Source organism: Acanthochromis polyacanthus, chromosome 2, assembly GCF_021347895.1.
Source record: "Acanthochromis polyacanthus isolate Apoly-LR-REF ecotype Palm Island chromosome 2, KAUST_Apoly_ChrSc, whole genome shotgun sequence".
NCBI lineage: Eukaryota > Metazoa > Chordata > Actinopteri > Pomacentridae > Acanthochromis > Acanthochromis polyacanthus.
Window position 1 is genome coordinate 294369 of NC_067114.1, and position 26663 is coordinate 321031.

Below are 26663 nucleotides of genomic sequence, written 5' to 3' on the forward strand. Positions count from 1 at the left end.
TGGAGGGACAGTGTTTTTTAAATCGCTGTAACTCGGTCATTTCTCTCAATATTTGGAAAATAATCATATCTATGGATAGCCACAGCCTTCCTCTCGCTCACGGTCATTTTAGTTTTCAGCTCGCATTAACGGTTCGCCCACAATTAGCGCCAGAACGAGACGTTGCGCGGTGCTGCTGAGAAGCACTTTTCTGCTGTCTGTGGCAGGCACCGTTGCTATGGGGGCCCATAGCAACCGCCCTTACACACGCGCAGGCATGCTCGCACGCACACACACAGACTCATTGGTGTGCCACACCCACCTTCACACCCAATACCTCCACAGGAGCTGCATTTCAGCCTGAAAACCTCTCAGCTTCACACAGCCTTGAGAGCAGGGGTGTCAAACTCAGTTCCAACACACCTGATTCAAATGATCAGGCTCGTTATCAGGCTTCTGCTGAGCTTAATGATGAGCTGATTATTTGAATCAGGTGTGTTGGAACAGGGAAACATCTAAAACATAGAGGATAGTGGACCTCGAGGAACTGAGTTTGACACCCCTGCTTTAGAGTAACTCCAATCCAAATGTTGACCAGGTGAGATCTTCATGTCTTTCCCTTTCAAAATAAAAGCACAGCACAATTTCAAAATAAAAGCCTGTGATGGGCCTGAAAACACCAGTTAAACCTCTCAGCTTCACACAGCCTTTAGAGCAGGGGTGTCAAACTCAGTTCCAACACACCTGATTCAAATGATCAGGCTCGTTATCAGGCTTCTGCTGAGCTTGATGATGAGGTGATCATTTGAATCAGGTGTGTTGGAAGAGGGAAACATCTAGAACATAGAGGATAGTGGACCTCCAGGAACTGACTTTGACACACCTGCTTTAGAGTAACTCCAATCCAAATGTTGACCAGGTGAGATCTTCCTGTCTTTGCCTTTCAAAATAAAAGCACAGCACAATTTCAAAATAAAAGCCTTCGACGGACTGAAAGCGCCAGTTAAACCTCTCAGCTTCACACAGCCTTTTGAGTAACTCCAATCTAAATTTTGACCAGGTGACATCTTCCTGTCTCTGCCGTTCAAAATAAAAGCACAGCACAATGTCAAAATAAAAGCCTGCAAGGTACTGGAAATGCCTGTTAAACCTCTCAGCTTCACACAGCCTTTACAGTAACTTAAATCCAAATGTTCACCAGGTGAGATCTTCCCATCTCTTCCTTTCAAAATAAAAGCACAGCACAATTTCAAAATAAAAGCCTGCGATGGACGGACTGGAAAACGCCAGTTAATCCTCTCAGCTTCACACAGCCTTTACAGTAACTCCAATCCAAATTTTGACCAGGTGAGATCTTGCTGTCTCTTGCTTTCAAAATAAAAGCACGGAACAACTTCAAAATAAATGCCTGTTATGGGCTGGAAAACGCGGAAATACGCCTCTCCGGACATGCACACATCCCGAGCCCCTCCCACGATTTCCGCGAGCGGGAATTGTCTAGTTAGGGGCTCGGGCTTCGACACGAGCCACTCTCCTCTCCATTGCAAAGCAATGGGAGGAGAGTGGCTCGTGGCGAAGCCACGAGCCACTATTGTTCTCCTGCTGCGTTTATTATTATATTTTCTTCACGTTTCCGCCATTTTTCGGTCGCTAACTCGTCCTAGGGCTTTGAGAAAATCAAAACAAATTATATATCAAAACGTGCGGCTTCATCGGGAATCCCGGGCTATGACTTTTCTAAGACATTCGTCATTTTTTCGCAGAATTATTCGCAAAAAACTGCCAAAAAAGTCCCATAGGAAATGAATGGGGACCGAAAAAAATCGGTTCAAAAAATCCCCTTTTTTCCAAAAGCCACTGCTTCGCCATACGTTCACCTAGAAACTTCATTTAACCATCAAAACGCAGTAATTTTTCTTGTCTCCGCAGGAATGTATTTTCTGTCAGGCTGAGATTTACAGTTTTTGATCAGTGAGTCCTCAAAAAAGTGAAAATTTTCAAAATCTGCTCTGTTTAGAGTGCGGCATGTCAGTTGGTAGAGTGGAGGAGAGGTGAAAAATTCGCCTGAAAATTTCACGATCGCATCGCCCTCACGACCAAACTATAAATGTTAGGGGAATGAAATTTGGTCAGATTGTAAACAATTTTCCTGGGATTCAAATGAATCCAAGTTTGAAGACCTAGCTCTTTCTGACGTGAAATGGCAGGCAGCAGTTTAGACCAAAGTCGCACCGTTCTCTCCATAAGAACCAATGTAAACTGAATCATCTGCCTCATGGAGGGACAGTGTTTTTTCAATCGCTGTAACTCGGTCATTTCTCAGAATATTTGGAAAATATTTACATTTATGGAAAGCCACAGCCTTCCTCTCGCTCACGGTCATTTTAGTTTTCAGCTACCATTAACGGTTCGCCCACAATTAGCGCCAGAACGAGATGTTGCGCGCTGCTGCTGAGAAGCACTTTTTTGCTGTCTGTGGCAGGCACCGTTGCTATGGGGGCCCATAGCAACCGCTCTTACACACGCGCAGGCATGGTCGCACGCACACACACAGACTCATTGGTGTGCCACACCCACCTTCACACCCAATACCTCCACAGGAGCTGCATTTCAGCCTGAAAATCAGTTCAACCTCTCAGCTTCACACAGCCTTTACAGCAGGGGTGTCAAACTCACTTCCAACACACCTGATTCAAATGATCAGGCTCGTTATCAGGCTTCTGCTGAGCTTAATGATAGTGTATCATTTGAATCAGGTGTGTTGTAAGAAGGAAACATCTAGAACACAGAGGATAGTGGTCCTCCAGAAACTGAGTTTGACACCCCTGCTTTACAGTAACTCCAATCCATATGTTGACCAGATGAGATCTTTCTTTCTCTGCCTTTCAAAATAAAAGCACAGCACAATTTCAAAATAAAAGCCTGCGACAGACTGGAAACGCCGGTTCAACCTCTCAGCTTCACACAGCCTTTAGAGCAGGGGTGTCAAACTCAGTTCCAACACACCTGACTCAAAAGATCAGGCTCGTTATCAGGCTTCTGCTGAGCTTCATGATGGCTAATCATTTGAATCAGGTGTGTTGTAAGAGGGAAACATCTAAAACATAGAGGATAGTCGACCTCCAGGAACTGAGTTTGACACCCCTGCTTTAGAGTAACTCCAATCCAAATGTTGACCAGGTGAGATCTTCCTGTCTTTCCCTTTCAAAATAAAAGCACAGCACAATTTCAAAATAAAAGCCTGCGATGGGCCTGAAAACACCAGTTCAACCTCTCAGCTTCACACAGCCTTTAGAGCAGGGGTGTCAAACTCAGTTCCAACACACCTGATACAAATGATCAGGCTCGTTATCAGGCTTCTGCTGAGCTTGATGATGAGCTGCTTATTTGAATCAGGTGTGTTGTAAGAAGGAAACATCTAGAACATAGAGGATAGTGGACCTCCAGGAACTGACTTTGACACACCTGCTTTAGAGTAACTCCAATCCAAATGTTGACCAGGTGAGATCTTCCTGTCTTTGCCTTTCAAAATAAAAGCACAGCACAATTTCAAAATAAAAGCCTTCGACGGACTGAAAGCGCCAGTTAAACCTCTCAGCTTCACACAGCCTTTTGAGTAACTCCAATCTAAATTTTGACCAGGTGACATCTTCCTGTCTCTGCCGTTCAAAATAAAAGCACAGCACAATGTCAAAATAAAAGCCTGCAAGGTACTGGAAATGCCTGTTAAACCTCTCAGCTTCACACAGCCTTTACAGTAACTTAAATCCAAATGTTCACCAGGTGAGATCTTCCCATCTCTTCCTTTCAAAATAAAAGCACAGCACAATTTCAAAATAAAAGCCTGCGATGGACGGACTGGAAAACGCCAGTTAATCCTCTCAGCTTCACACAGCCTTTACAGTAACTCCAATCCAAATTTTGACCAGGTGAGATCTTGCTGTCTCTTGCTTTCAAAATAAAAGCACGGAACAACTTCAAAATAAATGCCTGTTATGGGCTGGAAAACGCGGAAATACGCCTCTCCGGACATGCACACATCCCGAGCCCCTCCCACGATTTCCGCGAGCGGGAATTGTCTAGTTAGGGGCTCGGGCTTCGGCACGAGCCACTCTCCTCTCCATTGCAAAGCAATGGGAGGAGAGTGGCTCGTGGCGAAGCCACGAGCCACTATTGTTCTCCTGCTGCGTTTATTATTATATTTTCTTCACGTTTCCGCCGTTTTTCGGTCGCTAACTCGTCCTAGGGCTTTGAGAAAATCAAAACAAATTATATATCAAAACGTGCGGCTTCATCGGGAATCCCGGGCTATGACTTTTCTAAGACATTCGTCATTTTTTCGCAGAATTATTCGCAAAAACTGCCAAAAAAGTCCCATAGGAAATGAATGGGGACCGAAAAAATCGGCTCAAAAAATCCCCTTTTTTCCAAACGCCACTGCTTCGCCATACGTTCACCTAGAAACTTCATTTAACCATCAAAACGCAGTAATTTTTCTTGTCTCCGCAGGAATGTATTTTCTGTCAGGCTGAGATTTACAGTTTTTGATCAGTGAGTCCTCAAAAAAGTGAAAATTTTCAAAATCTGCTCTGTTTAGAGTGCGGCATGTCAGTTGGTAGAGTGGAGGAGAGGTGAAAAATTCGCCTGAAAATTTCACGATCGCATCGCCCTCACGACCAAACTATAAATGTTAGGGGAATGAAATTTGGTCAGATTGTAAACAATTTTCCTGGGATTCAAATGAATCCAAGTTTGAAGACCTAGCTCTTTCTGACGTGAAATGGCAGGCAGCAGTTTAGACCAAAGTCGCACCGTTCTCTCCATAAGAACCAATGTAAACTGAATCATCTGCCTCATGGAGGGACAGTGTTTTTTAAATCGCTGTAACTCGGTCATTTCTCACAAGATTTGGAAAATAATTACATTTATGGAAAGCCACAGCCTTCCTCTCGCTCACGGTCATTTTAGTTTTCAGCTACCATTAACGGTTCGCCCACAATTAGCGCCAGAACGAGATGTTGCGCGCTGCTGCTGAGAAGCACTTTTTTGCTGTCTGTGGCAGGCACCGTTGCTATGGGGGCCCATAGCAACCGCTCTTACACACGCGCAGGCATGGTCGCACGCACACACACAGACTCATTGGTGTGCCACACCCACCTTCACACCCAATACCTCCACAGGAGCTGCATTTCAGCCTGAAAATCAGTTCAACCTCTCAGCTTCACACAGCCTTTACAGCAGGGGTGTCAAACTCACTTCCAACACACCTGATTCAAATGATCAGGCTCGTTATCAGGCTTCTGCTGAGCTTAATGATAGTGTATCATTTGAATCAGGTGTGTTGTAAGAAGGAAACATCTAAAACATAGAGGATAGTGGTCCTCCAGAAACTGAGTTTGACACCCCTGCTTTAGAGTAACTCCAATCCAAATGTTGACCAGGTGAGATCTTCCTGTCTTTCCCTTTCAAAATAAAAGCACAGCACAATTTCAAAATAAAAGCCTGCGATGGGCCTGAAAACACCAGTTAAACCTCTCAGCTTCACACAGCCTTTAGAGCAGGGGTGTCAAACTCAGTTCCAACACACCTGATTCAAATGATCAGGCTCGTTATCAGGCTTCTGCTGAGCTTGATGATGAGCTGCTTATTTGAATCAGGTGTGTTGTAAGAAGGAAACATCTAGAACATAGAGGATAGTGGACCTCCAGGAACTGACTTTGACACACCTGCTTTAGAGTAACTCCAATCCAAATGTTGACCAGGTGAGATCTTCCTGTCTTTGCCTTTCAAAATAAAAGCACAGCACAATTTCAAAATAAAAGCCTTCGACGGACTGAAAGCGCCAGTTAAACCTCTCAGCTTCACACAGCCTTTTGAGTAACTCCAATCTAAATTTTGACCAGGTGACATCTTCCTGTCTCTGCCGTTCAAAATAAAAGCACAGCACAATGTCAAAATAAAAGCCTGCAAGGTACTGGAAATGCCTGTTAAACCTCTCAGCTTCACACAGCCTTTACAGTAACTTAAATCCAAATGTTCACCAGGTGAGATCTTCCCATCTCTTCCTTTCAAAATAAAAGCACAGCACAATTTCAAAATAAAAGCCTGCGATGGACGGACTGGAAAACGCCAGTTAATCCTCTCAGCTTCACACAGCCTTTACAGTAACTCCAATCCAAATTTTGACCAGGTGAGATCTTGCTGTCTCTTGCTTTCAAAATAAAAGCACGGAACAACTTCAAAATAAATGCCTGTTATGGGCTGGAAAACGCGGAAATACGCCTCTCCGGACATGCACACATCCCGAGCCCCTCCCACGATTTCCGCGAGCGGGAATTGTCTAGTTAGGGGCTCGGGCTTCGGCACGAGCCACTATTGTTCTCCTGCTGCGTTTATTATTATATTTTCTTCACGTTTCCGCCGTTTTTCGGTCGCTAACTCGTCCTAGGGCTTTGAGAAAATCAAAACAAATTATATATCAAAACGTGCGGCTTCATCGGGAATCCCGGGCTATGACTTTTCTAAGACATTCGTCATTTTTTCGCAGAATTATTCGCAAAAAACTGCCAAAAAAGTCCCATAGGAAATGAATGGGGACCGAAAAAAATCGGCTCAAAAAATCCCCTTTTTTCCAAACGCCACTGCTTCGCCATACGTTCACCTAGAAACTTCATTTAACCATCAAAACGCAGTAATTTTTCTTGTCTCCGCAGGAATGTATTTTCTGTCAGGCTGAGATTTACAGTTTTTGATCAGTGAGTCCTCAAAAAAGTGAAAATTTTCAAAATCTGCTCTGTTTAGAGTGCGGCATGTCAGTTGGTAGAGTGGAGGAGAGGTGAAAAATTCGCCTGAAAATTTCACGATCGCATCGCCCTCACGACCAAACTATAAATGTTAGGGGAATGAAATTTGGTCAGATTGTAAACAATTTTCCTGGGATTCAAATGAATCCAAGTTTGAAGACCTAGCTCTTTCTGACGTGAAATGGCAGGCAGCAGTTTAGACCAAAGTCGCACCGTTCTCTCCATAAGAACCAATGTAAACTGAATCATCTGCCTCATGGAGGGACAGTGTTTTTAAATCGCTGTAACTCGGTCATTTCTCACAATATTTGGACAACAATTACATTTATGGAAAGCCACAGCCTTCCTCTCGCTCACGGTCATTTCGGTTTTCAGCTACCATTCACGGTTAGCCCACAATTAGCGCCAGAACGAGACGTTGCGCGCTGCTGCTGAGAAGCACTTTTCTGCTGTCTGTGGCAGGCACCGTTGCTATGGGGCCCATAGCAACCGCCCTTACACACGCGCAGGCATGGTCCCACGCACACACACAGACTCATTGGTGTGCCACACCCACCTTCACACCCAATACCTCCACAGGAGCTGCATTTCAGCCTGAAAATCAGTTAAACCTCTCAGCTTCACACAGCCTTTCGAGCAGGGGTGTCAAACTCAGTTCCAACACACCTGATTCAAATGATCAGTCTCGTTATCAGGCTTCTGCTGAGCTTAATGATAGCTAATCATTTGAATCAGGTGTGTTATAAGAAGGAAACATGTACAACACAGAGGATAGTGGACCTCCAGGAACTGAATTAGACACCCCTGCTATAGAGTAACTCCAATCCAAATATTGACCAGGTCAGATCTTCCTTTCTCTGTCTTTCAAAATAAACGCACAGCACACTTTGAAAATAAAAGCCTTCCACACACCGGAAAACACCAGTTGAACCCCTCAGCTTCACACAGCCGTTACAGTAACTCCAATCCAAATGTTGACCAGGTGAGATCTTCCTGTCTTTGCCTTTCAAAATAAAAGCACAGCAAAATTTCAAAATAAAAGCCTGTGAAAGACTGGAAATGCCAGTTAAACCTCTCAGCTTCACACAGCCTTTACAGTAACTCCAATCCAAATTTTGACCAGGTGAGATCTTCCTGTCTCTGCCTTTCAAATAAAAGCACAGCACAATTTCTAAATAAAAGCCTGTGAAAGACTGGAAATGCCAGTTAAACCTCTCAGCTTCACACAGCCTTTACAGTAACTCCAATCCAAATTTTGACCAGGTGACATCTTCCTGTCTCTGCCTTTCAAATAAAAGCACAGCACAATTTCAAAATAAAAGCCTGTGACGGACCAAAAAATAACCCTCTCCTGCCCAGCTCCGGACATGCACACATCCCGAGCCCCTCCCACGATTTCCGCGTGCGGGAATTGTCTAGTTAGGGGCTCGGGCTTCGACACGAGCCACTCTCCTCTCCATTGCAAAGCAATGGGAGGAGAGTGGCTCGTGGCGAAGCCACGAGCCACTATTGTTCTCCTGCTGCGTTTATTAGGGGCTCGGGCTTCGGCACGAGCCACTCTCCTCTCCATTGCAAAGCAATGGGAGGAGAGTGGCTCGTGGCGAAGCCACGAGCCACTATTGTTCTCCTGCTGCGTTTATTATTATATTTTCTTCACGTTTCCGCCATTTTTCGGTCGCTAACTCGTCCTAGGGCTTTGAGAAAATCAAAACAAATTATATATCAAAACGTGCGGCTTCATCGGGAATCCCGGGCTATGACTTTTCTAAGAAATTTGTCATTTTTTCGCAGAATTATTCGCAAAAAACTGCGACAAAAGTCCCATAGAAAATGAATGGGGACTGAAAAAAATCGGTTGAAAAAATCCACTTTATTCCAAACGCCACTGCTTCGCCATACGTTCACCGAGAAATTTCATTTAACCATCAAAACGCAGTGATTTTTCTTGTCTCCGCAGGAATGTATTTTATGTCAGGCTGACATTTACAGTTTTTGATCAGTGAGTCCTCAAAAAAGTGAAAATTCTCAAAATCTGCTCTGGTTAGAGTGCGTGATGTCAGTTGGTAGAGTGGAGGAGAGGAGAAAAATCCGCCTGAAAATTTCACGATCGCATCGCCCTCACGACCATACGATAAATGTTAGGGGAATGAAATTTGGTCAGATTGTAGACAAATTTCCTGGGATTCAAATGAATTCAAGTTTGAAGACCAAGCTCTTTCTGAAGGGAAATGGCAGGCAGCAGTTTAGAGCAAAGTCGCACCGTTCTCTCCATAAGAACCAATGTAAACTGGATCATCTGCCTCATGGAGGGACAGTGTTTTTTAAATCGCTGTAACTCGGTCATTTCTCAGAATATTTGGAAAATAATTACATTTATGGAAAGCCACGGCCTTCCTCTCGCTCACGGTCATTTCGGTTTTCAGCTACCATTCACGGTTAGCCCACAATTAGCGCCAGAACGAGACGTTGCGCGCTGCTGCTGAGAAGCACTTTTCTGCTGTCTGTGGCAGGCACCGTTGCTATGGGGGCCCATAGCAACCGCCCTTACACACGCGCAGGCATGCTCCCACGCACACACACAGACTCATTGGTGTGCCACACCCACCTTCACACCCAATACCTCCACAGGAGCTGCATTTCAGCCTGAAAATCAGTTCAACCTCTCAGCTTCACACAGCCATTGTTGCAGGGGTGTCAAACTCAGTTCCAACACACCTGATTCAAATGATCAGGCTCGTTATCAGGCTTCTGCTGAGCTTGATGATGAGCTGATTATTTGAAACAGGTGTGTTGGAAGAGGGAAAGATCTAGAACATAGAGGATAGTTGACCTCCAGGAACTGAGTTTGACACCCCTGCTTTAGAGTAACTCCAATCCAAATGTTGACCAGGTGAGATCTTCCTTTCTTTACCTTTCAAAATAAAAGCACAGCACAATTTCAAAATAAAAGCCAGCTATGGGCCTGAAAACACCAGTTAAACCTCTCAGCTTCACACAGCCTTTACAATAACTCCAATCCAAATTTTGACCAGGTGAGATCTTCCTGTCTCTGCCTTTCAAATACAAGCACAGCACAATTTCTAAATAAAAGCCTGCGACAGACTGGAAATGCCAGTTCAACATCTCAGCTTCACACAGCCTTTAGAACAGGGGTGTCAAACTCAGTTCCAACACACCTGATACAAATGATCAGGCTCGTTATCAGGCTTCTGCTGAGCTTAATGATGGCTAATCATTTGAATCAGGTGTGTTGTAAGAAGGAAACATCTGGAACATAGAGGATAGTGGACCTCCAGGAACTGAGTTAGACACCCCTGCTTTAGAGTAACTCCAATCCAAATTTTGACCAGGTCTGATCTTCCTGTCTCTGTCTTTCAAAATAAAAGCACAGCACAATTTCAAAATAAAAGCCTGCAACAGACCAAAAAATGCCAGTTAAACCTCTCAGCTTCACACAGCCTTTAGAGTAACTCCAATCCAAATTTTGACCAGGTGAGATCTTCAGGTCTCTGCCTTTCAAAATTACTTTACAGCACAATTTGCCAGTTAAACCTCTCAGCTTCACACAGCCTTTTGAGTAACTCCAATCCAAATTTTGACCAGGTGAGATCTTCTTGTCTCTGCCTTTCAAAATAAAAGCACAGCACAATTTCAAAATTAAAGCCTGCGACAGACTGGAAACACCAGTTAAACCTCTCACCTTCACACAGCCTTTACAGTAACTCCAATTGAAATTTTGACCAGGTGAGATCTTCTTGTCTTTGCCTTTCAAAATAAAAGCACAGCACAATTTCTAAATAAAAGCCTGCGACTGACTGGAAACGCCAGTTAAACCTCTCACCTTCACACAGCCTTTAGAGTAAATATGCCTATCCCATGCTGCTCCGGACATGCACACATCCCGAGCCCCTCCCACGATTTCCGCGAGCGGGAATTGTCTAGTTAGGGGCTCGGGCTTCGACACGAGCCACTCTCCTCTCCATTGCAAAGCAATGGGAGGAGAGTGGCTCGTGGCGAAGCCACGAGCCACTATTGTTCTCCTGTGAAAAAAGCGTTTATTATTATTATCTTTTATTCACGTTTCCGCCGTTTTTCGGTCGCTAACTCGTCCTAGGGCTTTGAGAAAATCAAAACAAATTATACATCAAAACGTGCGGCTTCATCGGGAATCCCGGGCTATGACTTTTCTAAGAAATTTGTCATTTTTTCGCAGAATTATTCGCAAAAAACTGCGACAAAAGTCCCATAGAAAATGAATGGGGACTGAAAAAATCGGTTGAAAAAATCCACTTTATTCCAAACGCCACTGCTTCGCCATACGTTCACCTAGAAATTTCATTTAACCATCAAAACGCAGTGATTTTTCTTGTCTCCGCAGGAATGTATTTTATGTCAGGCTGACATTTACAGTTTTTGATCAGTGAGTCCTCAAAAAAGTGAAAATTCTCAAAATCTGCTCTGGTTAGAGTGCGTGATGTCAGTTGGTAGAGTGGAGGAGAGGAGAAAAATCCGCCTGAAAATTTCACGATCGCATCGCCCTCACGACCATACGATAAATGGTAGGGGAATGAAATTTGGTCAGATTGTAGACAAATTTCCTGGGATTCAAATGAATCCAAGTTTGAAGACCTAGCTCTTTCTGAAGTGAAATGGCAGGCAGCAGTTTAGACCAAAGTCGCACCGTTCTCTCCATAGGAACCAATGTAAACTGAATCATCTGCCTCATGGAGGGACAGTGTTTTTAAATCGCTGTAACTCGGTCATTTCTCACAATATTTGGAAAATAATTACATTTATGGTTAGCCACAGCCTTCCTCTCGCTCACGGTCATTTTGGTTTTCAGCTAGCACTCACGGTTAGCCCACAGTTAGCGCCAGAACGAGACGTTGCGCGCTGCTGCTGAGAAGCACTTTTCTGCTGTCTGTGGCAGGCACCGTTGCTATGGGGGCCCATAGCAACCGCCCTTACACACGCGCAGGCATGTTCACACGCACACACACAGACTCATTGGTGTGCCACGCCCACCTTCACACCCAATACCTCCACAGGAGCTGCATTTCAGCCTGAAAATCAGTTAAACCTCTCAGCTTCACACAGCCTTTAGAGCAGGGGTGTCAAACTCAGTTCCAACACACCTGATTCAAATGATCAGGCTCGTTATCAGGCTTCAGCTGGGATTAATGATGAGCTGATTATTTGAATCAGGTGTGTTGTAAGAAGGAAACATCTAGAACACAGAGGATAGTGGACCTCCAGGAACTGAGTTTGACACCACTGCTTTACAGTAACTCCAATCCAAATTTTGACCGGGTGAGACCAATCCGTCTCTGCCTTTCAAAATAAAGCACAGCAAAATTTCAAAATAAAAGCCTGTGACGGACTGGAAACGCCAGTTAAACCTCTCAGCTTCATACAGCCTTTAAAGTAACTCCAATCTAAATTTTGACCAGGTGAGATCTTCCTGTCTCTGCCTTTCAAAATAAAAGCACAGCACAATTTCAAAATAAAAGCCTGCGACGGACTGGAAACGCCAGTTCAACCTCTCAGCTTCACACAGCCTTTACAGCAGGGGTGTCAAACTCACTTCCAACACACCTGATTCAAATGATCAGGCTCGTTATCAGGCTTTTGCTGAGCTTAATGATAGTGTATCATTTGAATCAGGTGTGTTGTAAGAAGGAAACATCTAGAACACAGAGGATAGTGGTCCTCCAGAAACTGAGTTTGACACCCCTGCTTTAGAGTAACTCCAATCCAAATGTAGACCAGGTGAGATCTTCCTGTCTTTCACTTTCAAAATAAAAGCACAGCACAATTTCAAAATAAAAGCCTGCGATGGGCCTGAAAACACCAGTTAAACCTCTCAGCTTCACACAGCCTTTAGAGCAGGGGTGTCAAACTCAGTTCCAACACACCTGATTCAAATGATCAGGCTCGTTATCAGGCTTCTGCTGAGCTTGATGATGAGCTGATTATTTGAATCAGGTGTGTTGGAAGAAGGAAAGATCTAGAACATAGAAGATAGTTGACCTCCAGGAACTGACTTTGACACACCTGCTTTAGAGTAACTCCAATCCAAATGTTGACCAGGTGAGATCTTCCTTTCTTTGCCTTTCAAAATAAAAGCACAGCACAATTTCAAAATAAAAGCCTTCGACGGACTGAAAACGCCAGTTAAACCTCTCAGCTTCACACAGCCTTTTGAGTAACTCCAATCTAAATGTTGACCAGGTGACATCTTCCTGTCTCTGCCGTTCAAAATAAAAGCACAGCACAATGTCAAAATAAAAGCCTGCAAGGTACTGGAAATGCCTGTTAAACCTCTCAGCTTCACACAGCCTTTACAGTAACTTAAATCCAAATGTTCACCAGGTGAGATCTTCCCATCTCTTCCTTTCAAAATAAAAGCACAGCACAATTTCAAAATAAAAGCCTGCGATGGACGGACTGGAAAACGCCAGTTAATCCTCTCAGCTTCACACAGCCTTTACAGTAACTCCAATCCAAATTTTGACCAGGTGAGATCTTGCTGTCTCTTGCTTTCAAAATAAAAGCACGGAACAACTTCAAAATAAATGCCTGTTATGGGCTGGAAAACGCGGAAATACGCCTCTCCGGACATGCACACATCCCGAGCCCCTCCCACGATTTCCGCGAGCGGGAATTGTCTAGTATTTCCATTACTACCCCCAATATCATTTTTTCTTCACGTTTCCGCCGTTTTTTCGGTCGCTAACTCGTCCTAGGGCTTTGAGAAAACTAAAGCAAATTATATATCAAAACGTGCGGCTTCTTCGGGAATAGTGTGCTATGACTTTTCTAAGAAATTCGTCATTTTTTCGCAGAATTATTCGCAAAAAACTACGAAAAAAGTCTCATAGGAAATGAATGGGGAATGAAAAAAATCGGCTTGAAAAATCCACTGTGTTCCAAACGCCACTGCTTCGCCATACATTCACCTAGAAACTTCATTTAACCATCAAAACGCAGTGATTTTTCTTGTCTTCGCAGGAATGTATTCTATGTCAGGCTGAGATTTACAGTTTTTGATCAGTGAGTCCTCAAAAAAGTGAAAATTCTCAAAATCTGCTCTGGTTAGAGTGCGGCATGTCTGTTGGTAGAGTGGAGGAGAGGAGAAAAATCCGCCTTAAAATTTCACGATCGCATTGCCCTCACGACCAAACGATAAGAGATTGGAGAATGAAATTTGGTGAGATTGTAGACAATTTTCCTGGGATTCAAATGAATCCAAGCTTTAAGACCCAGCTCTTTCTGAAGTGAAATGGCAGGCAGCAGTTTAGACCAAAGTCGCACCGTTCTCTCCATAGGAACCAATGGAAACTGAATCATCTGCCTCATGGAGTGACAGTGCTTTTTAAATCGCTGTAACTCGGTCATTTCTCACAATATTTGGAAAATAATCATATGTATGGATAGCCACAGCCTTCCTCTCGCTCACGGTCATTTTGGTTTTCAGCTAGCACTCACGGTTAGCCCACAGTTTGCGCCAGAACGAGACGTTGCGCGCTGCTGCTGAGAAGCACTTTTCTGCTGTCTGTGGCAGGCACCGTTGCTATGGGGCCCATAGCAACCACCCTTACACACGCGCAGGCATGTTCGCACGCACACACACAGACTCATTGGTGTGCCACACCCACCTTCACACCCAATACCTCCACAGGAGCTGCATTTCAGCCTGAAAATCAGTTCAACCTCTCAACTTCACACAGCCTTTAGAGCAGGGGTGTCAAACTCAGTTCCAACACACCTGATTCAAATGATCAGGCTCGTTATCAGGCTTCTGCTGAGCTTGATGATGAGCTGATTATTTGAAACAGGTGTGTTGTAAGAAGGAAACATCTGGAACATAGAGGATAGTGGACCTCCAGGAACTGAGTTAGACACCCCTGCTTTAGAGTAACTCCAATCCAAATTTTGACCAGGTGAGATCTTCTTGTCTCTGCCTTTCAAAATAAAAGCACAGCACAATTTCAAAATAAAAGCCTGTGACGGACTGAAAACTCCAGTTAAACCTCTCAGCTTCACACAGCCTTTACTCCAATCCAAAGTTTAACCAGGTCTGATCTTCCTGTCTCTGTCTTTCAAAATAAAAGCACAGCACAATTTCAAAATAAAAGCCTGCAACAGACCAAAAAATGCGAGTTAAACCTCTCAGCTTCACACAGCCTTTAGAGTAACTCCAATCCAAATTTTGACCAGGTGAGATCTTCAGGTCTCTGCCTTTCAAATTTACTTTACAGCACAATTTGCCAGTTAAACCTCTCAGCTTCACACAGCCTTTTGAGTAACTCCAATCCAAATTTTGACCAGGTGAGATCTTCTTGTCTCTGCCTTTCAAAATAAAAGCACAGCACAATTTCAAAATAAAAGCCTGCGACAGACTGGAAACACCAGTTAAACCTCTCACCTTCACACAGCCTTTACAGTAACTCCAACTGAAATTTTGACCAGGTGAGATCTTCTTGTCTTTGCCTTTCAAAATAAAAGCACAGCACAATTTCTAAATAAAAGCCTGCGGCAGACTGGAAACGCCAGTTAAACCTCTCACCTTCACACAGCCTTTAGAGTAAATATGCCTATCCCATGCTGCTCCGGACATGCACACATCCCGAGCCCCTCCCACGATTTCCGCGAGCGGGAATTGTCTAGTTAGGGGCTCGGGCTTCGACACGAGCCACTCTCCTCTCCATTGCAAAGCAATGGGAGGAGAGTGGCTCGTGGCGAAGCCACGAGCCACTATTGTTCTCCTGCTGCGTTTATCTTTTCTTTTTCTTCACGTTTCCGCCGTTTTTCGGTCGCTAACTAGTCCTAGGGCTTTGAGAAAACCAAAACAAATTATATATCAAAACGTGCGGCTTCATCGGGAATAGTGTGCTATGACTTTTCTAAGACATTCGTCATTTTTTCGCAGAATTATTCGCAAAAAACTGCGAGAAAAGTCCCATAGAAAATGAATGGGGAGTGAAAAAAATCGGCTCAAAAAATCCACTATTTTCAAAACGCCACTCCTTCGCCATACGTTCACCTAGAAACTTCATTTAACCATCAAAACGCAGTGATTCTTCTTGTCTCCGCAGGAATGTAGTTTATGTCAGGCTGAGATTTACAGTTTTTGATCAGTGAGTCCTCAAAAAAGTGAAAATTCTCAAAATCTGCTCTGGTTAGAGTGCGTGATGTCAGTTGGTAGAGTGGAGGAGAGGTGAAAAATCCGCCTGAAAATTTCCCGATCGCATCGCCCTCACGACCAAACGATAAATGTTAGGTGAATGAAATTTGGTCAGATTGTAGACAATTTTCCTGGGATTCAAATGAATCCAAGTTTGAAGACCTAGCTCTTTCTGAAGTGAAATGGCAGGCAGCAGTTTAGACCAAAGTCGCACCGTTCTCTCCATAGGAACCAATGTAAACTGAATCATCTGCCTCATGGAGGGACAGTGTTTTTTAAATCGCTGTAACTCGGTCATTTCTCACAATATTTGAAAAATAATTACATTTATGGAAAGCCACGGCCTTCCTCTCGCTCACGGTCATTTCAGTTTTCAGCTAGCATTCACGGTTAGCCCACAATTAGCGCCAGAACAAGACGTTGCGCGCTGCTGCTGAGAAGCACTTTTTTGCTGTCTGTGGCAGGCACCGTTGCTATGGGGCCATAGCAACCGCCCTTACACACGCGCAGGCATGCTCCCACGCACACACACAGACTCATTGGTGTGCCACACCCACCTTCACGCCCAATACCTGAACAGAAGCTGAATTTCAGCCTGAAAATCAGTTCAAACTCTCAGCTTCACACAGCCTTTAGAGCAGGGGTGTCAAACTCAGTTCCAACACACCTGATTCAAATGATCAGGCTCGTTATCAGGCTTCTGCTGAGCTTCATGATAGCCTATCATTTGAATCAGGTGTGTTATAAGAAGGAAACATCTAGAACACAGAGGATAGTGGACCTCCAGGAACTGAGTTTGACACCCCTGCTTTGGGGTAACTCCAATCCAAATTTTGACCAGGTGAGATTTTCCCATCTCTGCCTTTCAAAATAAAAGCACAGCACAATTTTAAAATTAAAGCCTGTGACGGACTGGAAACGCCAGTTAAACCTCTCAGCTTCACACAGCCTTCACAGTAACTCCAATCCAAATTTTGACCAGGTGAGATCTTCCTGTCTCTGCCTTTCAAAATAAAAACACAGCACAATTTGCCAGTTAAACTTCACAGTTTCACACAGCCTTTACAGTAACTGCAATCCAAATTTTGACCAGGTGAGATCTTCCTGTCTCTCCTTCAAAATAAAAGCCCACCACAATTTCAAAATAAAAGCCTGCGACGGACTGAAAACTCCAGTTAAACCTCTCAGCTTCACACAGCCTTTAGAGTAACTCCAATCCAAATGTTGACCAGGTGAGATCTTCCGGTCTTTCCCGTTCAAAATAAAAGCACAGCACAATTTCAAAATAAAAGCCCGCGATGGGCCTGAAAACACCAGTTAAACCTCTCAGCTTCACACAGCCTTTAAAATAACTCCAATTTTGACCAGGTGAGATCTTCCTGTCTCTGCCTTTCAAAATAAAAGCACAGCACAATTTCAAAATAAAAGCCTGTGACGGACCAAAAAATACCCCTCTCCTGCCCAGGTCCGGACATACACACATCCCGAGCCCCTCCCACGATTTCCGCGAGCGGGAATTGTCTAGTTAGGGGCTCGGGGCTGCAGCATGCAGCCCGAGCCACTATTGTTCTCCTGCTGCGTTTATTATATTTTCTTCAACTTCCGCCGTTTTTCGATTCGTAACTCGTCCTAGGCCTTTGAGAAAACCAAAATAAATTATATATCAAAACGTGCGGCTTCATCGGGAATAGTGTGCTATGACTTTTCTAAGACATTCGTTATTTTATCGCAGAATTATTCGCAAAAAACTGCGAAAAAAGTCCCATAGGAAATGAATGGGGACGGAAAAAAATCGGCTCAAAAAATCCACTTTTTTCCAAACGCCACTGCTTCGCCATACGTTCACCTAGAAACTTCATTTAACCATCAAAACGCAGTGATTTTTCTTGTCTCCGCAGGAATGTATTTTATGTCTGGCTGAGATTTACAGTTTTTGATCAGTGAGTCCTCAAAAAAGTGAAAATTCTCAAAATCTGCTCTGGTTAGAGTGCGGCATGTCAGTTGGTAGAGTGGAGGAGAGGAGAGAAAACCGCCTGAAATTTCACGATCGCATCGCCCTCACGACCAAACCATAAAAGTTAGGGGAATGAAATTTGGTCAGATTGTAAACAATTTTCCTGGGATTCAAATGAATCCAAGTTTGAAGACCTAGCTCTTTCTGAAGTGAAATGGCAGGCAGCAGTTTAGACCAAAGTCGCACCGTTCTCTCCATAAGAACCAATGTAAACTGAATCATCTGCCTCATGGAGGGACAGTGTTTTTTAAATCGCTGTAACTCGGTCATTTCTCACAATATTTGGAAAATAATTACATTCATGGAAAGCCACAGCCCTCCTCTCGCTCACGGTCATTTCGGTTTTCAGCTAGCATTCACGGTTAGCCCACAATTAGCGCCAGAATGAGACGTTGCGCGCTGCTGCTGAGAAGCACTTTTCTGCTGTCTGTGGCAGGCACCGTTGCTATGGGGGCCCATAGCAACCGCCCTTGCACACGCGCAGGCATGGTCGCACGCACACACACAGACTCATTGCTGTGCCACACCCACCTTCACACCCAATACCTCCACAGGAGCTGCATTTCAGCCTGAAAATCAGTTAAACCTCTCAGCTTCACACAGCCTTTAGAGCAGGGGTGTCAAACTCAGTTCCAACACACCTGATTCAAATGATCAGGCTCGTTATCAGGCTTCTGCTGAGCTTAATGATGAGCTGACTATTTGAATCAGGTGTGTTGTAAGAAGGAAACATCTAAAACATAGAGGATAGTGGACCTCCAGGAACTGAGTTTGACACCCCTGCTTTAGAGTAACTCCAATCCAAATGTTGACCAGGTGAGATCTTCCTGTCTTTGACTTTCAAAATAAAAGCACAGCACAATTTCAAAATAAAAGCCTGCGACGGACTGGAAACGCCACTTAACCCTCTCTGCTTCATACAGCCTTTAGAGCAGGGGTGTCAAACTCACTTCCAACACACCTGATTGAAATGATCAGGCTCGTTATCAGGCTTCTGCTGAGCTTAATGATAGCTAATCATTTGAATCAGGTGTGTTGTAAGAAGGAAACATCTAGAACATAGAGGATAGTGGTCCTCCAGGAAGTGAGTTTGACACCCCTGCTTTACAGTAACTCCAATCCAAATTTTGACCAGGTGAGATCTTCCTTTCTCTGCCTTTCAAAATAAAAGCACATAAAAATTTCAAAATAAAAGCCTGCGATGAACCGGAAAACGCCAGTTTAACCTCTCAACTTCACACAGCCTTACGGGTAACTCCAATCCAAATGTTGACCAGGTGAGATCTTCCTGTCTCTGCCTTTCAAAATAAAAGCACAGCACAATTTGCCAGTTAAGCATCTCACCTTCACACAGCCTTTACAGTAACTCCAATCCAAATTTTGACCAGGTGACATCTTCCTGTCTCTGTTTTTCAAAATAAAAGCACAGCAGAATTTCAAAATACAAGCCTACGACGGACCGGAAAACGCCGAAATACGCCTCTCCGGACATGCACCCATCCCGAGCCCCTCCCACGATTTCCGCGAGCGGGAATTGTCTAGTATTTCCATTACTACCCCAATATCATTTTTTCTTCACGTTTCCGCCGATTTTCGGTCGCTAACTCGTCCTAGGGCTTTGAGAAAACCAAAACAAATTATACATCAAAACGTGCGGCTTCATCGGGAATAGTGTGCTATGACTTTTCTAAGAAATTCGTCATTTTTTCGCAGAATTATTCGCAAAAAACTGCGAAAAAAGTCCCATAGGAAATGAATGGGGAGTGAAAAAAATCGGCTCAAAAAATCCACTTTCTTCCAAACGCCACTCCTTCGCCATACGTTCACCGAGAAACTTCATTTAACCATCAAAACGCAGGGATTTTTCTTGTCTTCGCAGAAATGTATTTTATGTCAGTCTGAGATTTACAGTTTTTCATCAGTGAGTCCTCAAAAAAGTGAAAATTCGCAAAATCTGCTCTGGTTAGAGTGCGGCATGTCAGTTGGTAGAGTGGAGGAGAGGTGAAAAATCCGCCTGAAAATTTCCCGATCGCATCGCCCTCACGACCAAACCATAAATGTTAGGGGAATGAAATTTGGTCAGATTGTAGACAATTTTCCTGGGATTCAAATGAATCCAAGTTTGAAGACCTATCTCTTTCTGAAGGGAAATGGCAGGCAGCAGTTTAGACCAAAGTCGCACCGTTCTCCCCATTAGAACCAATGTAAACTGGATCATCTGCCTCATGGAGGGACAGTGTTTTTTAAATCGCTGTAACTCGGTCATTTCTCACAATATTTGGAAAATAATTACATTTATGGTTAGCCACAGCCTTCCTCTCGCTCACGGTCATTTCGGTTATCAGCTAGCATTCACGGTTAGCCCACAGTTAGCGCCAGAACGAGACGTTGCGCGCTGCTGCTGAGAAGCACTTTTCTGCTGTCTGTGGCAGGCACCGTTGCTATGGGGGCCCATAGCAACCGCCCTTACACACGCGCAGGCAGAGTCTCACGCACACACACAGACTCATTGGTGTGCCACACCCACCTTCACACCCAATACCTCCACAGGAGCTGCATTTCAGCCTGAAAATCAGTTCAACCTCTCAGCTTCACACAGCCATTGTTGCAGGGGTGTCAAACTCAGTTCCAACACACCTGATTCAAATGATCAGGCTCGTTATCAGGCTTCTGCTGAGCTTGATGATGAGGTGATTATTTGAAACAGGTGTGTTGGAAGAGGGAAACATCTAAAACATACAGGATAGTTGACCTCCAGGAACTGAGTTTGACACCCCTGCTTTAGAGTAACTCCAATCCAAATATTGACCAGGTGAGATCTTCCTGTCTTTGCCTTTCAAAATAAAAGCACAGCACAATTTCAAAATAAAAGCCTGTGATGGGCCTGAAAACACCAGTTAAACCTCTCAGCTTCACACAGCCTTTACAATAACTCCAATCCAAATTTTGACCAGGTGAGATCTTCCTGTCTCTGCCTTTCAAAATAAAAGCACAGCACAATTTCAAAATAAAAGCCTGCGACAGACCGGAAAACGTTGAAATATGCCTCTCCGGACATGCACCCATCCCGAGCCCCTCCCACGATTTCCGCACCAGCGGGAATTGTCTAGTCTTTTATTCACGTTTCCGCCGTTTTTCGGTCGCTAACTCGTCCTAGGGCTTTGAGAAAACCAAAACAAATTATATATCAAAACGTGCGGCTTCATCGGGAATCCCGGGCTATGACTTTTCTAAGACATTCGTCATTTTTTCGCAGAATTATTCGCAAAAAACTGCGAAAAAAGTCCCATAGGAAATGAATGGGGACGGAAAAAAATCGGCTCAAAAAATCCACTTTTTTCCAAACGCCACTGCTTCGCCATACGTTCACCTAGAAAAGTCATTTAACCATCAAAACGCAGGGATTTTTCTCATCTCCGCAGGAATGTATATTATGTGAGGCTGAGATTTACAGTTTTTCATCAGTGAGTCCTCAAAAAAGTGAAAATTCTCAAAATCTGCTCTGGTTAGAGTGCGGCATGTCAGTTGGTAGAGTGGAGGAGAGGAGAAAAATCCGCCTGAAAATTTAACGATCGCATCGCCCTCACGACCAAACCATAAATGTTAGGGGAATGAAATTTGGTCAGATTGTAAACAATTTTCCTGGGATTCAAATGAATCCAAGTTTGAAGACGTAGCTCTTTCTGAAGTGAAATGGCAGGCAGCAGTTTAGAGCAAAGTCGAAACGTTCTCTCCATAGGAACCAATGTAAACTGAATCATCTGCCTCATGGAGGGACAGTGTTTTTTAAATCGCTGTAACTCGGTCATTTCTCACAAGATTTGGAAAATAATTACATTTATGGAAAGCCACAGCCTTCCTCTCGCTCACGGTCATTTTAGTTTTCAGCTACCATTAACGGTTCGCCCACAATTAGCGCCAGAACGAGATGTTGCGCGCTGCTGCTGAGAAGCACTTTTTTGCTGTCTGTGGCAGGCACCGTTGCTATGGGGGCCCATAGCAACCGCTCTTACACACGCGCAGGCATGGTCGCACGCACACACACAGACTCATTGGTGTGCCACACCCACCTTCACACCCAATACCTCCACAGGAGCTGCATTTCAGCCTGAAAATCAGTTCAACCTCTCAGCTTCACACAGCCTTTACAGCAGGGGTGTCAAACTCACTTCCAACACACCTGATTCAAATGATCAGGCTCGTTATCAGGCTTCTGCTGAGCTTAATGATAGTGTATCATTTGAATCAGGTGTGTTGTAAGAAGGAAACATCTAAAACATAGAGGATAGTGGTCCTCCAGAAACTGAGTTTGACACCCCTGCTTTAGAGTAACTCCAATCCAAATGTTGACCAGGTGAGATCTTCCTGTCTTTCCCTTTCAAAATAAAAGCACAGCACAATTTCAAAATAAAAGCCTGCGATGGGCCTGAAAACACCAGTTAAACCTCTCAGCTTCACACAGCCTTTAGAGCAGGGGTGTCAAACTCAGTTCCAACACACCTGATTCAAATGATCAGGCTCGTTATCAGGCTTCTGCTGAGCTTGATGATGAGCTGCTTATTTGAATCAGGTGTGTTGTAAGAAGGAAACATCTAGAACATAGAGGATAGTGGACCTCCAGGAACTGACTTTGACACACCTGCTTTAGAGTAACTCCAATCCAAATGTTGACCAGGTGAGATCTTCCTGTCTTTGCCTTTCAAAATAAAAGCACAGCACAATTTCAAAATAAAAGCCTTCGACGGACTGAAAGCGCCAGTTAAACCTCTCAGCTTCACACAGCCTTTTGAGTAACTCCAATCTAAATTTTGACCAGGTGACATCTTCCTGTCTCTGCCGTTCAAAATAAAAGCACAGCACAATGTCAAAATAAAAGCCTGCAAGGTACTGGAAATGCCTGTTAAACCTCTCAGCTTCACACAGCCTTTACAGTAACTTAAATCCAAATGTTCACCAGGTGAGATCTTCCCATCTCTTCCTTTCAAAATAAAAGCACAGCACAATTTCAAAATAAAAGCCTGCGATGGACGGACTGGAAAACGCCAGTTAATCCTCTCAGCTTAACACAGCCTTTACAGTAACTCCAATCCAAATTTTGACCAGGTGAGATCTTGCTGTCTCTTGCTTTCAAAATAAAAGCACGGAACAACTTCAAAATAAATGCCTGTTATGGGCTGGAAAACGCGGAAATACGCCTCTCCGGACATGCACACATCCCGAGCCCCTCCCACGATTTCCGCGAGCGGGAATTGTCTAGTTAGGGGCTCGGGCTTCGACACGAGCCACTCTCCTCTCCATTGCAAAGCAATGGGAGGAGAGTGGCTCGTGGCGAAGCCACGAGCCACTATTGTTCTCCTGTGGCGTTTATTATTATTAGGGGCTCGGGCTTCGACACGAGCCACTCTCCTCTCCATTGCAAAGCAATGGGAGGAGAGTGGCTCGTGGCGAAGCCACGAGCCACTATTGTTCTCCTGTCAAAAAAGCGTTTATTATTATTATCTTTTATTCACGTTTCCGCCGTTTTTCGGTCGCTAACTAGTCCTAGGGCTTTGAGAGAACCAAAACAAATTATATATCAAAACGTGCGGCTTCATCGGGAATCCCGGGCTATGACTTTTCTAAGAAATTTGTCATTTTTTCGCAGAATTATTCGCAAAAAACTGCGAAAAAAGTCCCATAGGAAATGAATGGGGAGCGAAAAAAATCGGCTCAAAAAATCCACTTTTTTCCAAACGCCACTGCTTCGCCATACGTTCACCTAGAAACTTCATTTAACCATCAAAACGCAGTGATTTTTCTTGTCTCCACAGGAATGTATTTTATGTCAGGCTGAGATTTACAGTTTTTCATCAGTGAGTCCTCAAAAAAGTGAAAATTCTCAAAATCTGCTCTGGTTAGAGTGCGGCATGTCAGTTGGTAGAGTGGAGGAGAGGTGAAAAATCCGCCTGAAAATTTGCCGATCGCATCGCCCTCACGACCAAACGATAAATGTCAGGGGAATGAAATTTGGTCAGATTGTAGACAAATTTCCTGGGGTTCAAATGAATCCAAGTTTGAAGACCTAGCTCTTTCTGAAGTGAAATGGCAGGCAGCAGTTTAGACCAAAGTCGCACCGTTCTCTCCATAGGAACCAATGTAAACTGAATCATCTGGCTCATGGAGGGACAGTGTTTTTTAAATCGCTGTAACTCGGTCATTTCTCACAATATTTGGAAAATAATTACATTTCTGGTTAGCCACAGCCTTCCTCTCGCTCACGGTCATTTTACTTTTCAGCTAGCACTCACGGTTAGCCCACAGTTAGCGCCAGAACGAGACGTTGCGCGCTGCTGCTGAGAAGCACTTTTCTGCTGTCTGTGGCAGGCACCGTTGCTATGGGGGCCCATAGCAACCGCCCTTACACACGCGCAGGCATGGTCGCACGCACACACACAGACTTATTGGAGTGCCACACCCACCTTCACACCCAATACCTCCACAGGAGCTGCATTTCTGCCTGAAAATCAGTTAAACCTCTCAGCTTCACACAGCCTTTAGAGCAGGGGTGTCAAACTCAGTTCCAACACACCTGATTCAAATGATCAGGCTCGTTATCAGGCTTCTGCTGCGCTTGATGATGAGGTGATTATTTGAATCAGGTGTGTTGGAAGAGGGAAACATCTAAAACATAGAGGATAGTGGACCTCCAGGAACTGAGTTTGACACCCCTGCTTTAGAGTAACTCCAATCCAAATTTTGACCAGGTGAGATCTTCCTGTCTCTGCCTTTCAAAATAAAAGCACAGCACAATTTCAAAATAAAAGCCTGCAACGGACTGGAAACGCCAGTTAAACTTCTCAGCTTCACAGAGCCTTTACAGTAACTCCAATCCAAATGTTGACCAGGTGAGATCTTCCTGTCTCTTCCTTTCAAAATAAAAGCACAGCACAATTTCAAAATAAAAGCCTGCAACAGACCAAAAAATGCCAGTTAAACCTCTCAGCTTCACACAGCCTTTAGAGTAACTCCAATCCAAATTTTGACCAGGTGAGATCTTCAGGTCTCTGCCTTTCAAAATTACTTTACAGCACAATTTGCCAGTTAAACCTCTCAGCTTCACACAGCCTTTTGAGTAACTCCAATCCAAATTTTGACCAGGTGAGATCTTCTTGTCTCTGCCTTTCAAAATAAAAGCACAGCACAATTTCAAAATAAAAGCCTGCAACAGACTGGAAATGCCAGTTAAACCTCTCAGCTTCACACAGCCTTTAGAGTAACTCCAATACAAATGTTGACCGGGTCAGATCTTCCTGTCTCTGCCTTTCAAAATAAAAGCACATCACAATTTACCAGTTAAACCTCTCAGCTTCACACAGCCTTTCGAGTAACTCCAATCCAAATTTTGACCAGGTGACATCTTCCTGTCTCTTCCTCTCAAAATAAAAGCACAGCACAATTTGAACATAAAAGCCTGTGACGGACTGGAAACGCCAGTGAAACCTCTCAGCTTCACACAGCCTTTACAGTAACTCCAATCCAAATTTTGACCAGGTGAGATCTTCCTGTCTCTGCCTTTCAAAATAAAGCACAGCACAATTTGCCAGTTAAACTTCTCAGTTTCACACAGCCTTTACAGTAACTCCAATCCAAATTTTGACCAGGTGAGATCTTCCTGTCTCTCCTTCAAAATAAAAGCACAGCACAATTTCAAATAAAAGCCTGCGACGGACTGAAAACTCCAGTTAAATCTCTCAGCTTCACACAGCCTTTACTCCAATCCAAATTTTAACCAGGTCTGATCTTCCTGTCTCTGCCTTTCAAAATAAAAGCACAGCACAATTTCAAAATAAAAGCCTGTGACGGACCAAAAAATACCCCTCTCCTGCCCAGCTCCGGACATGCACACATCCCGAGCCCCTCCCACGATTTCCGCGTGCGGGAATTGTCTAGTTCTCTTTTATTATTCTTCACGTTTCCGCCGTTTTTCGGTCGCTAACTCGTCCTAGGCCTTTGAGAAAACCAAAGCAAATTATATATCAAAACGTGCGGCTTCATCGGGAATCCCGGGCTATGACTTTTCTAAGAAATTCGTCATTTTATCGCAGAATTATTCGCAAAAAACTGCGAAAAAAGTCCCATAGGAAATGAATGGGGAGTGAAAAAAATCGGCTTAAAAAATCAACTTTTTTCCAAACGCCACTGCTTCGCCATACGTTCACCTAGAAACTTCATTTAACCATCAAAATGCAGTGGTTTTTCTTGTCTTCGTAGGAATGTATTTTATGTCAGGCTGAGATTTATAGTTTTTGATCAGTGAGTCCTCAAAAAAGTGAAAATTCTCCAAATCTGCTCTGGTTAGAGTGCGGCATGTCAGTTGGTAGAGTGGAGGAGAGGTGAAAAATCCGCCTGAAAATTTCCCCATCGCATCGCCCTCACGACCAAACGATAAACGTTAGGGGAATGAAATTTGGTCAGATTGTAGACAAATTTCCTGGGATTCAAATGAATCCAAGTTTGAAGACCAACCTCTTTCTGAAGTGAAATGGCAGGCAGCAGTTTAGACCAAAGTTGCACCGTTCTCTCCATAGGAACCAATGTAAACTGAATCATCTGGCTCATGGAGGGACAGTGTTTTTTAAATCGCTGTAACTCGGTCATTTCTCACAATATTGGGAAAATAATCATATATACGGACAGCCAC

At 44.0% G+C, this 26663-nt stretch overlaps 1 long non-coding RNA gene across 1 annotated transcript in view; it reads left to right on the forward strand.

Moving 5' to 3' along the window:
* Positions 1-25192, forward strand: part of LOC127532948 (uncharacterized) — a 44979-nt gene extending 19787 nt beyond the window's left edge. Inside the window, exon 2 of the long non-coding RNA XR_007940584.1 lies at positions 25010-25192. This is a non-coding gene — a long non-coding RNA (uncharacterized LOC127532948). The remainder of the gene's footprint in view (positions 1-25009) is intronic.
* The last annotated feature ends 1471 nt before the right edge of the window (positions 25193-26663 follow it).